Below are 18,457 nucleotides of genomic sequence, written 5' to 3' on the forward strand. Positions count from 1 at the left end.
ATTAGCTTAATCTTTCCTGATTTTCCTGGTGAGCAGGACATGATGATAACATCCATCCTCAGGGAAGTTGGCCTTAATTTTTTTTCATGCATCTCCAAACTATCTTTTTACTTGGCTATTAAATTGGAATAAGATGTTGCCCAGAGAAGGAAACTAGCAAAGATGCTATTCTCACGAAAGCACCAAAAAAGTGTGGTTTCAAAAATTATTCAAAAAACAAAAACAAAACCCAGCCTCTATTGACTCTTCTTGGGGAAGTCCATATGTCTGCTGAGGGATACAGAACTGCCAATGACTATCTGGTAATAGCGCTTCTATAAATTAGTAGGACAAAGTAGTGATTTAAATAGCAAAACTGTGGGGATTAACCAGTAAAACGGGTTTATTTTTCATGCTATGGCAGAATCGGCTAATTCTTTCAGGGTTTTTTGTTTGTTTGTTTGGAAAATGAAAACAAGAGACGTTCATTTTCCTCCTCTTTAGAAGCTATTCTTGTTCACAAACATCCACCAAAGTAAAATGTATTGGCATGTTTACAGTAAACACATTCCCTTTGAAACATTGTATCTGCATGTATTTGACATTTGAATGCTCCATCATTAAGCAAGATAAATAATTAATGGTTTGCAAACGGCATTACTAGCTTTGAATCTCCAGAATCGCAAAGGGTCCAAGTACATAAACATTGTGTTTGTTTTGCAGCACTCTGCATATCCATGTGTGTTTCTTGGGAAAGTTTCACACACACCCCAAAAAAATCCACCTTAATTTCCTCCATTAGTATATTTGGTTTGAGATTTTCATCTGATTTGAACTCAAAAACAAATAACCTTTATAAGCAATGGCAGAGAACTATGATTTCTCTCATGGCCATAGAACTGAACTGAAAAGCATATTCATTTTTTGTGGAAAATTTGGGGGATTTTGGCTTTTTTTCTTTTTCATTATCATAAATAATTAATAGAAAATAGGTCAACTGTTTGGGTCTGAGTGAAGCTGCTTTCCACAATTCCAGGACTCAGTCAAACCTACAACAGATTAAGGGCAGAATCCTATTCTAACTGGATGGATTGAAACAGGGGTGACAATGGGGTGAGCAATGGGGTGCAAACCCTTGCATCTAGCCCAAGAACCATCCTACTGGTTCAGAGTGGGTGGTTGCTATACACTGCTGAGTACACTTTGTTTCTCCTTTGATGTTATGCACCATGCAGCCACAGCTGACACACTGCTGTCTCAAGTGTACACCTTAGCTGTTCAGCTGATGGGCTGGTTATGTCTCTCCAAGACCATAGTGCACCAGCCAACCACCTAACTTGAATCCCTACATAAATGAAGATGAATAGGTTCCCGATGCCTTTCTCCCAATATACTCACTGCATAAGCTGTTCCTTAAAATAAACAGAATTGCTAGGGCATTTCACAACAGAAGTGACACTCTAAAAACCCATTTCCATGGTCATCTTCCACCTCTTAGGGTATGTCTACACTGCAAGCTTTTTTTTCAGAAAAAGCTATTCTAGAAGCTATGTAGTGAGGTATCTAACCATGCAGCTGTGCACTGAGACTCACATCCTCAAAGATATTTAGCTGCATTGCTAGGTGCCTAAGTACCTTCCAAAATCTGTCCCAAAAGCAGCAAGACCAAAATTTGCAACAGTACCTGCTGTTTTGGGGTGCCCCTCTTAAGAATTTGAGGGTCTGATTTTCAGAAGTCCTGAACACTCCAAGTTCCAGCTGAAATCAATGGGAGTTTGACTGCAACCACTAGAGTCTTGGCACCTGAGAAATCAGGCCCATGGTCTCTCAAGTTAGAGACTGAAAATTAGTGTACACTTCTGCTAATTGGGGCGTGATATACGGAAGATGACAATAAGCAACTAGGGTGCAAACACATTTGAGTACCAGGTTGAAGTACTGTATTTTAAGAGTGTAAACTTTGTTTAAACAACAGTAGAACTCTTTACCCTAAACCAGTGGTGGAAATGGTGTATCTATAAAGGTGTAAACCAGATTTTTGAGTCTACTTATTGAAATGAAAAAATATTTGAAATTCCTAAAATGCAAACTCTGATCTAACTGGTCTGACTATCTTAATAAAGTATAGTAAGTACTCCTTTAAGACTTTTCATGCACCAGTTGCTATAAATAATGCAGATTTAGCAAGCACATCAGCATCAACAACCACAAAGAGCATTTCTCCCCAACGTGCTCCTGAAAGATTCAGCTGGCTTCTCTACCAAATTTTGTACTGAACCACTTTTATATATGTGGAAGTGTTAGCACATTGGGCTTATGCTCATACACCAAACAACTCATTACTGTCCTTCCAATGAATGAACTTAATTCCTGGTATAACTCTTCATTGGAGTTATACCCCAGGACTAAGTCTTACTCACTGAAGCTGTCTGGCCGCCACACAGAACTTCTCAGTAATACCATCATTAGAATAATTTTTAAGTGTCCCTCATGCAGAATGTGCTGTTGTAATTTAATTGGCACAATCATATGAATAACCACTCGAGACAGATGCCTGATGTGTGGTTTCATTTTTGTGGGCTAGAAATTGTTTTATTTCATCACAAAGCTTCTATGTAAAATCAGGCTTAGATAATTTAGGATCGTTAGAGTATTAAAGCAATGTATAATATACTTGACTTGAAGTCATGAAAGTTGGCTATGATTACTTGATCATATGTAATGCCAACAGGTGGAACAGAACGTGTGATCTCTGGAGCTTAGTGGGTGAGCCTCTACAACTTGAGCTAACAGCCTCTGTAGAACACATGCTCATTCTCACTTTCTGTAAGTGCTCAAATGGGATAATTCACCATACTAAATAGGTATGTGGGTTACACTTAGAAAAACCATTGTTATAAGGAAATGATGTATATGTTGCCTTCCTCCTTTTGTCATTATTTATAGGTTAAAGCTTTGTCTTTAATTCTAAATGTTAGGGTCTTGCTTGATGGACCAAAGTGTCTCCACAGTGTAATACAAATCTCTGACCTATCACGATCTCATAAGATCACATTCATGGATGTCCTAATAATAGTCCTAATCATGTTCTCATTTAAGCCACTAGGAGCTTTGCTACTGATTGCTAAAAGAATAGCATTGCACTTGATGTCTGCTAAAATTGTAGCAGTAAAAGTTACGTAGGCATACTTGCAAAATGTGCGATTTTAAAAGCAGATACACCCACCCAGCCTGTTGAAAGTATGCCATGACATATTGCACTTGGGCAAATACAGCTGATGACAGATACAAACATTGAAATCTGAAAAGCACAAACTCCCATTACTCTATATCCAATCCCATATTCAGCAGGAGGTGCCACCTGGACTCCCATAGGTGGGAGTTCCCATTTTAAACCAGCAATTTCACCTGCCTCATTCCTGTTGCAATTGACATATGTAAGGACTGTTAGAATGACTAATGCCACAGTACACATTTCTTAGAGATGAAGAGATGTAATTTTTGCTGGACATTTACAAAGAAGGTTGGTTAATCTGGATCAGTCTGTAAGTCCTTATAGTGGCTCAATTAAATTTTTTTTTAAATTCCCTGTATGAGAGAATGCAGGCAGAAGCCCATCAGCAGGGAGGGAGGGGGGGGGGGGGTATTCTGTTTATTGCACCCAATGTAGCATATATGATTACCTGCACTATTTATAGATGATCTGGAGAAAGGGGTAAACAGTGAAGTGGCAAAATTTGCAGATGATACGAAACTGCTCAAGATAGTTAAGACCGAAGCAGACGGTGAAGAGCCTGAAAAAGATCTCACCAAATTAAGGGCTTGAGCAACAAAATGGCAAATGAAATTTAATGTTGATAAATGTAAAATAATGCAGATTGGAAAAAATAATCCTAACTACACATATAATAGGATGGGGACTAATTTAACTACAACCACTCAAGAGAGAGATCGTGGAGTCACTGTGGATAGTTCTCTGAAAACATGTGCAGCGGCAATCCAAAAAGCAAATAGAATGTTAGAAATCATTAAAAAAAGGGATAGAGAATAAGACAGAGAATATCATATTGCCTCTATATAAACCCATGGTACGGCCCCATCGTAAATACTGCATACAGATGTGATTGCCTCATCCCAAAAAAGATATACTGGTATTAGAAAAGGTTCAGAGAAGGGTAACAAAAATTATTCGGGGTTTGGCACGGTTCCTATATGAAGAGAGATTAAAAAGACTGGGACTTTTCAGCTTGGAAAAGAGGAGACTAAAGGCGGATATGATAGAGATCTATAAAATCATGACTGGTGTGGAAAAAGTGAATAAGGAAAAGTTATTTACTTGTTCCCACAATATAAGAATTAGTGGTCACCAAATGAAATTAATAGGCAGCAGGTTTAAAACAAACAAAAGGAAGTTTTTCTTCATGCAGCTCCCAATCAACCTGTGGAATGCCATGCCAGAGGATGTTGTGAAGACTAGGACTTTAACAGGGTTCAAAAAAGGGCTAGATAAGTTCACAGCTGTTACATCCATCAATGGCTATTAGCCAGGATGGGCAGGAATGGTGTCCTTAGCCTCTGTTTGTCTGGAAATGGATGATAGGAGAGGGATCACATGATGATTACCTTATGTTCTTAAGAGTTGTCTGTCAAAAAAGTTGTGGACACATTTTGAATCACTGGATCTCATTCAAGACTTTCTTTGAGAGCTCGATAAACCCAGCATGAATTAAATATTCACAGCTGGCTCAGGAAACCAGACTGGTTTATGAGCTTGAATACGTCAAACCACTTTGAACCCAGTGTCAATTATTTCAGGGTTTGCTAACCAAGCGTGGGACAATTTGATTTGCTCAGCAACAAGCTCAGAAACAAATAGTCCAATTAACAAAAGAAGCAGAGTGTAAAAATGTTTGGGAATAGCACAGAGAAGCAGCCAGGAACTCCCTCGTGGAAAGTTTCCCTGGAACAATGGCTCAAAGAGGCCCCTTGTTAATTCAGCAGGGACAGCAGAGTGGCTGAGCTGAGAACTCCACAATAATCAGAGTTGTGACATTTCACTGGCACTTAGAAAACAAGAGTGGGAGGACAAAGAACTGCCCATCGTGCAAACAAGCTGGGCTTCAGTTAAACAAACTTTAGAGACAAATGGTGACATTTGCAACTGCTGCCTACTTCAGATTCTGCGATGAAATCCGAGCAACTGGTTACATAACTTTTTCCGAGCCACTTAAGCCCTCATTAGACAACAATAAAGGACTGTCAGAAGTGATTTTTAAAAAATATTTAGTCTTGATATGGGACAGGAGGAATGGTCAGGTTTATGCATGTTGCAGTTGTGCGGCCTATGTACAGTGTCATTCTTTCAACATTTTCAAACATTTATATTATCATTGTTCCTATGTTAAAGACATTCAGCAGCAAATAGCTTTGAATACGTTTATAGACCCACATAATCCCTCTGCCTGCCTTGCCCAAGTAAGTTCATGGCTCAAGTTCCTCTATGTGTGACCCTTTCAGTGAAAATCTTGCTATGAAGAGGCATTGTCACTGTTATCAGCGCCACTTAATTTAAACAGTCACTGTTTTAAAAGTTACTCATTGATCTTTTCCCTTGCTAAGCCAGAGCTGGACCGGGTCATATTTGCATAATGGAACAGCTTGTAGGCTATGGTCATGTTAGCTCCTAAATATAAAGAGAACAATAGGGTTGTTTGGTACAGCATTGATGAAAACCCAGGAGCTCCTTTAACAACTGCTCTTCCCAACTCCATTCTTGTCTGACAGCAAACATGGAACCTAACATGTGGTCCTGCTTCCTGCAGCCTGAATGGTTACTTCCTTTTCACCTCTATTAGGGCGAATAGGTGGTGGAAGAATCCCCCTTACTTTCCAACCTGTACTTAGCTTGGGGGGAAAAAACTGAGTGAAACAGATTTACCCCCTTCCTCTCTTGCAGCTAGGGTGTAAAATCCTGTCCCTACTGAAATCAATAGCAAAACTCCCGCTTACTTTAAGATGTCATAGAGACCAGATACTACTGCTCACTGAAGAGAATCCAGGAGACATCTCTTCCACCTTCGGAGGCATTGGGGAACTGTGGTTTAGAAGAGACATACAAATTATTTCTCAGTACTCAAAAATGCCTGCAGACGATGCCTGGACACTAGCAGAGTGTTATGAGGCACTAACTCTAATACGGCCTTCTGTAGTCAGGGAATATTGATGTCTGTCATGTGACCACAATATAACTTTTTTTTCCTGCCCTAGGTGAGGTGTCTGGGGCCATGCAATAAAATGCAGTCTCTTATCAGCACACCCGTGTCTCACAGTAACATTATACTAATCATCAGTCCAATCACCTTTCTCTTCCCAGCCTCGTGAAAGCTTTGTAGAGCATAGGCCGTTTCTGCAGTGGAAGCATGGACTACATCAATGGACCCATAGTCTCGGCGAGGTTTGTAGATGGTGCAGGCCAGTGGTTGGCAAACTTTCCAGACTACTGTACCCCTTTCAGGAGGCTGATTGGTCTTGCGTACCTCAAGTTTCCCCTCACTTAAACATGACTTGCTTACAAAAATCAGACAAACAACTACAAGTGTCATAGTGCCCTGCGATTAAAAAATGTCTTGCTTCCTTGCTGTTATCATATAATTATAAAATAAATCAATTGGAATACAAATATCCTACTTGTATTTCAGTGTGATACTTAAGCCTCTTTTTCACTTCTAAGCCTTATCTGAAGTCCAAGCCCCACCGCCTGGGGCATGATTTAGTATTGCATGGCCCCTTTGGCATGGGGCTTTAGTCTATTGCTCTGCTTACCACCCCCTACACTTGCAGCCCTTTGAATCCATCTGCTGACTCCCCCAGGGGCTGCAACCTTTAGGTTGAGATACACTGATCTAGATGAGTTGACTACCCCCGGAAGACCTCTGAGTGCCCTCAGAGTACACATACCCCTGTTTGAGAAGCACTGATGTATAGTGCTTCAGTCATCTACCAGGCTCTGAGAGGAAAGCATGTAATCATGGGGGTAGAATCCACAAACGTATAAATGAGGCAAAGAATTACTTGCAATGGATGGCACTTGGTGCCAGCATAAACAATGATGTTCTCCCAGGGGATTTGACGAGACTCTTCCTGGCAAAAGCTCCAACTCTCAGGGAAGCATTGGAAGATGTGGAGAAGGCACACACAGGAAAAGAGCCTGGAAGCACCTCATGGCCTGGCAATCATATAAACAGCACCTACAATCACCCTGCCAGTACTCTGCTCCCCCTACACACCTTACCAGTAAGCACAGCTCATCTCTGCTTCCATGCTTGGGGTAATGAGGGGGGTGAGACAAGAGAAATGGGTGAGCCCTAAGAGCTTCACTCATCCATTTCTGGCCATCCTCACAGCACTGCAATTCAGGTAACAGAGCTCCACATACCTTTAAAGGGAAAGGGCATAGAAAGTGTTATAAGGAGAAGGGAGAAAAATTGTTCTCCTTGGCCTCTGATGATAGGACAAGAAGCAATGGGTTTAAACTGAAGCAAGGGAGGTTTAGGTTGGACATTAGGAAAAAGTTCCTAACTGTCAGGGTGATTAAACACTGGAATAAGTTGCCTATGGAGGTTGTAGAATCTCCATCTCTGGAGATATTTAAGAGCAGGTTAGACAGACATCTATCAGGGATGATATAAATGGTGCTTGGTCCTCCTTGAAGGCAGGAGACTGGACTTGATGACCTCTTGAGGTCCCTTCCAGTTCTGGAATTCTATGACTATATGAACTATATATACCAGAAACGTCTTCTTTCTACACTACTACTCACAATCTCTTTGAAGTTACTCTGTACCTTCACTAGAGGGGAAACCTTCCGATGGACAACAAGTTGTCCATTGGATGGTGCTGATGAGCTCTAATGAGAACAAATTCTTGTTGATCTACAGTTTGCTAATGATTAGCCTCAGCAGATACTAGTGCATTAACCCAGTTCCTTAAACATCATGCTAGCTCTTTCTACACTATGCTTGAAGCAATGTTTTTCTAGCACTGTTTCTGGAAAAGTTTTTTTTCCACTCTGAGAATCATGTTATGAAGCTACTCTTAATAGCCTTAAGGGGTAGTCTATAGCATTGCAGGATATCAGAAAAAAAGCTCTGTCCACATTGATCAGGGACACCACAGGAGCGTGATTTCAACCACAGTGTGGACAGACCCTTAGTTTTCACCAGGATGTGGCGAGTCTTTGTAAGGGGTTGCATGCAGAGGGGCTTTTTATAAACTCTAGCAACCAGCCTTTTTTTAAAGATACAAACCAGAAAAGAAAATAAATTAACCCCTGTCCCCCATTAAACACACTAGCAGTTCTGACCCTAGAGTTTGTTTGGAAACGTGCAGCTGCCAGCACTCTGCTATGATTTCAGCATGTTTCCTCCAGAAAAATCTGCATTTGAACAGTCTTTGGTCCCTAGAGTCTAGGCTAAAGAAGTCAGGGATAAGGGCAATACAGAGAGGAATGTTTCAGGGATGCAGGCGCTAACTCAGTACTATGAGGAGGGGGGGTTTTCTGGCATCACCTGCTTACATTGCCATTTGATGCCCTACAGAGGGTAAATAGAAAACATGCAGGGAACATGGTCAAGGAAAAACAGACAGAAGATTGTTACTGGATTTACATTTTACAGATTTGGTTTACGGGGACTATATGGACCTTATCCACATGGTGAGGGGCTATATGATCCACAATAAGGCCTGGTATGCACAGGAAACTGAATTAACAATGATAACTATAGCACATGGCCCTCACTGAAAGCGATCAAATAGAGATAACAAATTGTTAAAAGTCACTTGAATTCTGTTGGAACCTCAAGCCTCTACTTCAGCTGTGTGCTTTCCTTGGAGTTGAACACGGGACGAACACATGATTGCCTCTGCCATACATAAGATTCCTCAACACAGATTACTTCATTTTTATGAGATACGCAACTCAAAAGGCTTTTATAGTCTTGTACTATTTGGCAAACTTCATTAGACCATTGTCAGGTGGCTCTCAGTTATGCCACTAAGCATTTCAAACATGAACATGATAAGCATTTTCAGAGCAGCTGGCTTGAAGCCTTTTCCATTATATACTAGGGATGGAAGCAACTAATTGAAAATCTGATAAGCATAAGCTTATACCTCAGCTAGTCACTTCTCTCCCCCCTTGCTGCCTCTATCAGAGGCAGCAAGGGGGAGCAGGAGCCAGTGTTAGGGAGAGCTGGCTTAAAAGCTGGTTCCCCCCAGCACCATCTCTGCAGGGGGCAGGAGAGGCAGAGGGGTAGGGGGGACCAGGCATAAGCTGGGAATCCCGGCTCATGCCTGGTCCTCAGCTCACGCCTGGTCCCAGATGCTACCCCTCTGCTTTTTAAATGTATTAAGTGCCTGCAGGCTCTTAATATATTTAAAAGGCTGGTGTGCACCGGGAAGAGGGGGTGGAGGGGCACTCAGCGCAAGCAGGGCCAGCTAGAGCCATTCCTGAGCCCTGGGCGCACGGAGCACACGCGGCCCTGCCCCCTGGCACACTGCACACCTTATGTGGCACCTGATTGCAGCTCTCAGGGGCGCTGCTCAGCCCCCGGCCCTGGGCACACGGTGCCTGATGGCAGCTCTAAGGGGTGCCGCGTGGTGCCCGTTACAGCTGCCATCAGGTGTCCCCCATAGGTTGGCCTCCCAGGCAGCTGCCTGGCTAGACCCCCCTCCCCCGCCTTAATCTGGCCCTGAGCGCAAGCCGGGAATCAGCTGTCCCAGCTCACGCTTGGTCCCCTCCGCTGCATTTCAGCCTTTTAAGTGTATTAAGAGCCTGCTGGTACTTAATACATTTAAAAGGCAGAACAGGGCTGGGAGCTAACCCCATTGTGGCTCTGCAGTTTTCCCCGCTTATTGACTAATCAACTAGTCGATTAGTAGATTTAACTACATTTAACATCCCTATTATATACAGTATTTACAGTTTGGTTCAATGACTCTCAGCATCCCCACTATACAAATTGTTCAGCATCCCCTGATGGGTGATGGGCCCTATTTATGTCAGTCAAGCAGCAGAGAGAGAGCTTAGTGCTGGGGGTGTCCGTAGACTCTCTTTACCCTGTAACAACCAATTGCAAAGACATCATTTTACACTGTTTGAAATAGTAGCATCTTCTACTGTGCCCTCCAGTAAAATCTCCTATGTTGTTCCATACCCAGAGAGCAAGTCTGAATGACCTCTCTCTTTAGTTAAATGGAAAACTACAAAATAAGTATAGTCCCACAAGCTATCTTGAAGTGTGGTATATATACCGCTATAACAGGCTACATTGAAACTGAAAACAAAATGGCTGTTGCCTCCAAGAAGAGCAGATTTTCAGAAATTTAAAAGTGTCTGACAACACAGGCACAACACGTACTTAGCTATGGACAAAAGCCTTCAAAACAGGATCTGGATTATTCCCAACACAGTGGATGTACCTGTACCTGCTGAAGCTTTCGATGAAACATTAGCAAAGTACCATCCTATCCTACCATCTTCTCTTGAGCAGCGAAGGACCTCATCCTGAAGTGGCAGAGGACTGGAGCTGGATATTCAGTGAAGAAGAGAAGAGAAGCCTGACAAGACCCCCACTCATTAAACAGTGGCACTGCTTTGGCACCTGGTTTCATATAAAAGAAAGGTTTCCACATCAGAGTAGCAAGATAGATAGATAGAAAACTTCCCCAAGCTGTACCCATTCTTAGAAAGACTCAGTCTCCCCAACTATGGGATTAAAATGATCAGATTCCACATACTCTATTTTTCCTCTCCAGACTGAATCTTGAACAGTCGCTACATATTTTTTCCCCAGTAATTGGAAGTTTGGCCAAAATTAGTGATTCCCAAATCAGGATTTGATTGCGGTCGATAGTTAATCTCTGATGGCGCAGCATTTCTGTGGCTTTCACCTGATGGGACCGTGGTAAGATGCAGGCATCACAGTCTGCCTTCATAATACAGCAGTTTCTAAAGTTGGTTCACCCGTTGTAGTTTCAAGAATTTTAACAAGGGGTTTGTGATCTGTGACCTATACAAATGTCCTCCCATGGAATTTCCTGAGTCCAAATATAGTGGGCACCTTTCAAATCCCCAAATTTATTGTTCACAGAGTGTTTAAATTATAGCCCAGTAATTGTGGCATGCTCTATTCTAAATTCAGTATAGGGACTATTGCAGCAGCAGTGATAAAGGCAAAACAGCTAACTTTCTGGCCCCATCTGCCATGTCATTACATGTTTAAAGTCTCCTTTACCTGCTATCAAAGCATTCAAATGCCTTTGCAGATACCACTAGCTTCTTGATTTGTTCTAATGTCCTATTATATTTTCCAGTCTAAAAGCAAGTATGTTCTCCATTGTGCCAGCTGATTTACTACAAAGACATATTACAACGAACCTATCTACAACACTTAACCCATGCTAAAAATCTACTCAGATCTATGCTATTTAAACACAGTTTTACTTTGCACACATCTTACATATGACCCCATGAAATCACTAGGGCAGAAAAAAAAAGCACCTTTTGGCCACTAGTCCACATTTTTATGCTGTGGCAGTAAAGATTCCAGGGTTCTCAAAAGAGCTTTTCTATTTTCAACTATAATGAGTATGTCAATTCAAAAAGTAGATTATTTCACTAAAAATCTTGTAATATTTGTCCATTATGAACTAAAATGCAGCTGCTGGGAAATATTGCAAAGGGACTATTTTCCAGCTACGCTTCTTTTTGGATATTTATGGCAAGGTAATTTCAAGACTCCTGCTTGAGTGCCACCTGCTGGTAAGTTTGAGAAATGTACTTTGGTTAACCCATTTGTTTATGATGCAAGCCAGGAGTGGGCAATCATTTTCAGAGAGGGGCCACTCTATGAATTAGGGTACGTGTTCATGGGCTGGCTCTGGGCCACGCCAGAAGGAGTGGGGCCTCGGGCAAAGGGGTGGGGCCGGAGGCCACAGAGAGAGAAAAAGAGAGCGTGTGAGCGCAAAAGGGAGACACTGTGTGAGAGGCAGACTTTGTGACATAGATTGAGTGTGTGTGACAGTGACTGTGAGTGGGGGGCACATAGTGTGGCACAGACTGGGGGGGTGTGACAGTGACACAGCATTTGTGTTTGCTGGCTGGTGCTGGGCAAGTTTCTGAGAGAAGCCACGCACTGTCTCTTTAAGACAGGGAAAGCTGTTCTGCTCTGTTTTCTTCCTCTTCACCCACTCTATAAAGAAGGCATATGGCTGAGGGGGGAGTGTGTGTGTGAGAGGGAGAACACAAGCACAGAAATTTTAGAAACAGTACACTGCCTCTGAAGATAGGCACTCCTGCTTCAGACCTGAGCAGCTCCCTCTTCCCAACCCCTGTGCTGCAGAGATGGAGTACAGAGGCAGGGGGACACCCTGACTTCAGTACTCCCCTCCCCCCATCAGGTCCATACAGCTAGCAGGAGACTCAATAAAAGAAATGACCTCACCCACCTTGTCTCTATCAGCAAGGGACCAACATGGCTACAACAACACTGCACCCACAGAATAGGGCAGAAGGGCAATCCAGTTGCTCTAATTTTGTAACACCGTCTCTCACATATCACACAATGCTGGCATGCCACACATGCCTCTCTCAGACATAGGGTGTAGACACATCAGTACATTTTATGTAAGCTTTGCAGGACATTGGTTACCCCTTCCCAATTTAGAAGTGCCAAGTTATTAGTTAAAGCCTAGCAACGGGGACATAACCCCTAGTTATACTGAGATTATGCCATTTATAGTTTATTATGATTGGCCTCCAAATTTTTCTTTATATCTGTGAGTTTTAAGTGTCCGTGGTCTGATTAAAACAGTACCCGAATTAATCTTTCATTACACGGCTGTTAAAGAAACTGAAGGACATTCATTTTAGCTACGGGATCATTTATCATCCACGGAACGCACAAAGGCAATAAAGCATATTTGCTGTTCTGAACACTTTATTGTTTGCACACGTCAGACAGCTCCAGTGCAGTTGCGACATACTTTAGTTTGTTCAAAAGATTTCCTCTTGCTATTGCTGTGCTGGTTACCGGTGTGAAAGGCTTGCTCCTTGACAATTTCCCACCACACGTCATAGATGGGCACAACCGAGGCTGTGTAGAATAAAAGAATAGCAATGATCTAATGGCAGAAGCAGGTTTTTAGGGTCTAGGTATCCGAGACTATGTCTAGACTGCAAGCCTCTTTCGAAAGATACCTTCGAAAAACCCTCTTTCGAAAAAGGGCATCTAGACTACAACCAGTACTTTCGAAAAAGCAAGCTGCTTTTTCGAAAGAGAGCACCCAAGCAGTCTGGATGCTCTCTTTCAAAAAAGCACAGTTCGCATTCAACAGTGCCTTTTTTCAAAAGAGCACTTTCGAAAAAAAGGCATTATTCTTCCTAAAACGAGGTTTTCTTCAGTCAAAAAAACTGCCATGTTCTTTTGATTTACTTTCAAAAGAACGTGGCAGCAGTCAGGATGCAGGAGAAGTTTTTTTTTTTTTTTAAAAGGCCACTTTTTTCGAAAAAACCCTGTAGTCTAGACACACCCCAAGTGAAATGTATGAGATTTTGGTTCTGTTCTTGACTCTGACAGACTTCTTATGTGACCTATAATAATTCACATAGGGTAGGCTCCACAAAGGTACGCAGGCATTGTAACACTGACAGAAAAGGCTCCTAGAAAAATCACAGCAACAACACAGTAATCCAGTACCCTGAGTTAGGTGCACAGACTCCTTGTGCAATGAGTGGGGAGAGATGGGTGCCTCAGAATGTGATTCACAAAGCTGGCACACTTGTCCAGGAGCTGCCTATGCTAATCAATGAGAAGTTACACAAATTTATACTAGAAATGTGAATGGTGAAAGGAATTAGCAACTGGAACAATGTACCAAGGTTAATGGGGGATTCTTCATCCTTGACCATTTTAAAATCAAGTTTGGGGATGTTGTTCTAAAAGATCTGTCCTAGAACTATTTGGAGGGATTTCTATAGACTGTGGTATGTCGTTGGTCAGATTAGATGATCATGGTGTCCCTTCTGGCTTTGGAATCCACGAAACCTTCTCACCTTGGTTTTAAATGATTCTATTAGTAAATTGTTGAACAATTTATTTAATTTCTTCCGAAGTGTGACCCACCTCTACCAATTCACCCTGGTGCAATGGATAGGGCACAGAGCTGGGAGTCAGAGGAGCTACTTTAAACACTAACTGGCTATGTAATCTTAAGCAATAGCAACATGATAAACCTCTCTGAGCCTCGGTTTTCCAGTTAGAAAAATAGGGCTAGTTATTACTTATTGCTCTGTGTAGAGCTGTTTAAGACTTAGGACTAAAAGCAATACAAAATTTAATACCATGCTCAAGAGATAAATACCATGTTATGACCAGGGTGTAAACACTGAGATAAAGAGCACAGTTAAAAGAGGATAATTTTTTTCTATATTTCAAATTAAAAGACTGACTTTGTTATTCAGCGGAGCTTCCCAAAAGTCAAATGTTTATCATTTAATCTGAGTATTAGACTGACTATTGCCAGCCTTTAAAATTTTGCCACGAGAGGGCACTACCCACTGCAAATGAGAGTTAAGACATCTGGTCATTTTATCACACTACAGCAATAAATCAAAGTGTCAGAAATGGATGTGGAAGTTTCAGATGACTACTTTTTCTTATAATTTGTTTTATTTGATTGTTTCATGTTTAGAGAATGGTAGCCAGACTTGTAATACATCTGTGTCTCCATTTGAGTGTGGTGGCAAACATACTGGGCATCCGGTTGAACAGACATGTGTTTCATATACAAAGACATCAAAGACAGTGTTTAATATTGACTGTCACATATGGAACAGGCCACTATTATATCAACTCACATTCACAAACAATAACTTTGCTGAAAAAGAGTTAATGTTGAAAGCTCATCACTTGGCCCTCTCCCCCCAGTGGCACCTCATCCCCAAGCACACAGCTTTGGGGATCAGTGGGAGGGGGGGCTTGGCACCATTCAGAGGTAGCAGTCACACCTCCATGTACTCCCATGTTGGCAGGAGTCACAGGGAAAGTGGCACACAGTGGGCAAGTACACTCTCTCCGCTTGTGCTCTACTTCCCCATGTAATGGAGATGAGAGGGCAATGGCAGGAATGGGTGGGGCTTAGGGGCCGATAACAGACAGCCCCGCTCCCCCGGCCTGCCAGGAGCTCCAGGCTCGATTGCACAATAGCTCCCCCTGAGACTGGCCTGTGGGCTGGAAGTTTGAGACCCCTGAGTTAAGACATCCAGCCACTATCCAGTTGCCCTACAATTCTCCACTGTTAATGATCACCAACTCTCTCAGGACTGCTAATACATATAGTAAACAGTACTAGATCTTACACTGATTCCTAGGGCATCTGAATAGGAACCTCCTTCTATTCTTGTAACTGGCTGTTTATTCTTTTCTTTCTACCTCTCAAAACATCATTTATTCCATGGCTGGATTTTACCTCACTCTAGTTACTATGTTTTCTTAAAAGTTCATTATAAAGAACTGAATTCTACTTCTTTTGAAATCTAAATACAGGTTGAACCTCTCTAGTCCAGCAACTTCTGGTCCGCCAACCTCCATAGTCCGGCATGATTTTCATTAGCCAGCTGTCCATTTATCATGGGTGTAGCCAAGTTTCCCATGGTCCCATAAAGTTTGTTTATAGCCACCAGTCCTGGCTTTCAGTGCTCTTTGCTATTATTTAGCTCTAATTTACCCCTAAATGTCTTCTAAGCACCCAGTCAGCAGCCAGTAATGCTGCTAGACAATATTGCCCTCCCATGATTCAACAAGTTCTCTGGTTTGGCACTGGTCAGGTCCCAAGGGTGCCAGACTAGAGAGGTTCAACCTGTAATTTATAGTCACTGCTCTTGCTTGCACTGCTCAGCTATTCTCCCAAAGACTTCACATAGATTGCAGAAGTAGGAGCTAGCATTAGAAAAGCTGCTCTGCTTTGTCTCTATCATATGGCAATGAAAACACATTAGTTTGCATTTCAGAAACCACAAATATGAAAATTAACACTGACAGTTATTTTGTCTGGCATATTTTATTGAAGAGGAATCAGTGAGCTTCTGCTGCTGTTGTGCAGTACTGCTGTGACATATAGCCTTCAGGATTCTCTGTGCTGTACAAGCATGACCAGGCCACATGACATGCACTAGCCCCACTAGGAATACATTTATGACACCCAAGAATAATGGTAAGTAGCTGGACTTTAGTTCCTGGCACTAGCCACCTGACATGGATCACAAACACAAAAGTGTAACAATCCTGTTTGTTTTCGTGCCTTCAATACTTCATCTCTTTACAAGTGTCATTCTGGTCACACCATCCCATAAATTCATCTATGCAGCAGATACTGTGCTAGCAATGCAAATGTCCTCTCTGAAGGCCACAGAACAGGTCATGAACAGAGACGTCTGGAAACGTGAGACTCATTTCAAACCTTGGCGATCGAACTCCAATGCTTTGAAAACATTCATCTCTGCCTTGCACTTAAAACCAAACTCCAGGGTACCTTGGAGTTTCCCTCGATTGGACACTGAGTTATTGCCAAAATCTTGACAGCACCAAAAAGAAGATAAAAACAAAGGTTAACATAATTCAGAAGCTCATTGGTAAATGATGGAGATGGGATGGGATGCATGCACACTTTAAGCATCTGTACAAGCCCTGGTTTTGTCATCAGCGGAATGTTGCATACCAGTTTGGTGCAATAACTCCACACCAATCTCACTGACATTGAAATCAATGCTTCACTCAAGATTATTAATGTGTCTCTCAAATCAATGCCAATATCTTGGCTTCCGACTTAGGTAGGCATCATGGCAGTCTACATCAGGTGAGATACTGCTGTGGTCCAGAAGTACAATACGATCCTGGCTGCTCATTCCAGAGCTACTTATACATCAATTCATTGCCGCTCACCTGACTCAAAACCAGGAAGTATTCCTGGAGCCATGCGTCAGCGCTACAAGCCAATGGAAAGAACACCCACATTCATTAGCTTGAATGGTAGGCCTCTTGTGACATTTCTAACAAAGACCTGATTGAAGGTCCAACTAAAGAAATCCAATAATTTTTCCTCCCCGATTGGCAGTGCAGTGCTTATAACCACATTAAAAACAATGTGCCAAAGGCGTGGGTATTTCCCCCGCAAATGGAAAAATCAACGAACCACCAAATTGTAATCGTGGTGAGGTACAAACTACGTGACATCATGGACACTTGCCCAATTCACACTTACAGTGGTGATACAAGGGGGATCCACCTAGCTAACCCAGAAGCATTAAAACAGCTTTTGGATTTTAAAATTAAATTATAATCCCAGCACACTGCTTTTCAATTGCCAGATGAAAGAAGAGACTCTTGACAGAGGACAGAATTCAGAGGCTGCCATTAACTATTCCATCCCCCTTTTTTGGTTTGAACTCATATGCAAGTAAAATAACAGCGACCAAAAGCTAGCACAAAAAATAATGCCAATTAATGGAATATACAACTAGAGAGACATCTCAGTCGAGAGAGGATCTGAACATATGACAGATGAGGGGGTTATTTTGACTCCTATAGGACCTCAGTAATTATCATCTCCAATCCTGATGACTTCCTGATTCACAGGAACAAGTCTTGTTCCCAGTTAGTTCCTTCTGCAGTGGCCATTGAGGTGTGTCTACCACATGGAGCCTGTGCTGATCATTGTGCTTTTCATTTTCAATTCCTGGAGTGATGGGGAATTGATGGATTTAGGCACTTGGTAAAATTTTCATAAGTACCTATTCGCAACTTTAAAAATCTGACCCTAAGCTCCTTTTGCCCATCTGAACATCATAAAGCATTAGGAGGTGTGTTATGATATTAACTGCTTTTCTTTTTATCAAGGTCTTTGCTCTTTGAATTGATTTTTCTGTTAAACCATTTGAATTTGCATCTTAAGGACTTGATGTGGTATGCTTGAATGGATAAATCACTGAAAAAATGGCTGAAATTAGTCATGTGTGAATTCTGGGCCAATTTTTGTTAGTAACTTGTTTGTAATCCTTTGGCCCTGGTCAACACTAGGGAGTTATCTTAAAATAAACCCCCTTATTTCGAAATAACAAGTGGAGCGTCCACACTACCAAGCCCATTATTTCAAAATAGGGTGTTGGTTCTTTCGAAATAACTTCTGCTTTCCATGAGTAATGCTTATTTCAAAATAGTTATTTTGAAATAGGGGTAGTGTGGATGCTCCACTGCTGCTATATCAAAGTAACTATCCCGCAGTCATTCAAAATAATTACCACCCAGTGCTTTGTGGGGCTCTACGTTGAGGTAGTGTGTCCACATTAAAGGTGTGTCTACACTACACAACAGCTCAAAATAAGATATACAATTTGAGCTACTCAAATTACGTATCTTATTTT

This window comes from Pelodiscus sinensis, chromosome 3 (assembly GCF_052426305.1).
Source record: "Pelodiscus sinensis isolate ZL-2025 chromosome 3, ASM5242630v1, whole genome shotgun sequence".
In the NCBI taxonomy this organism is placed as follows: Eukaryota; Metazoa; Chordata; order Testudines; family Trionychidae; genus Pelodiscus; species Pelodiscus sinensis.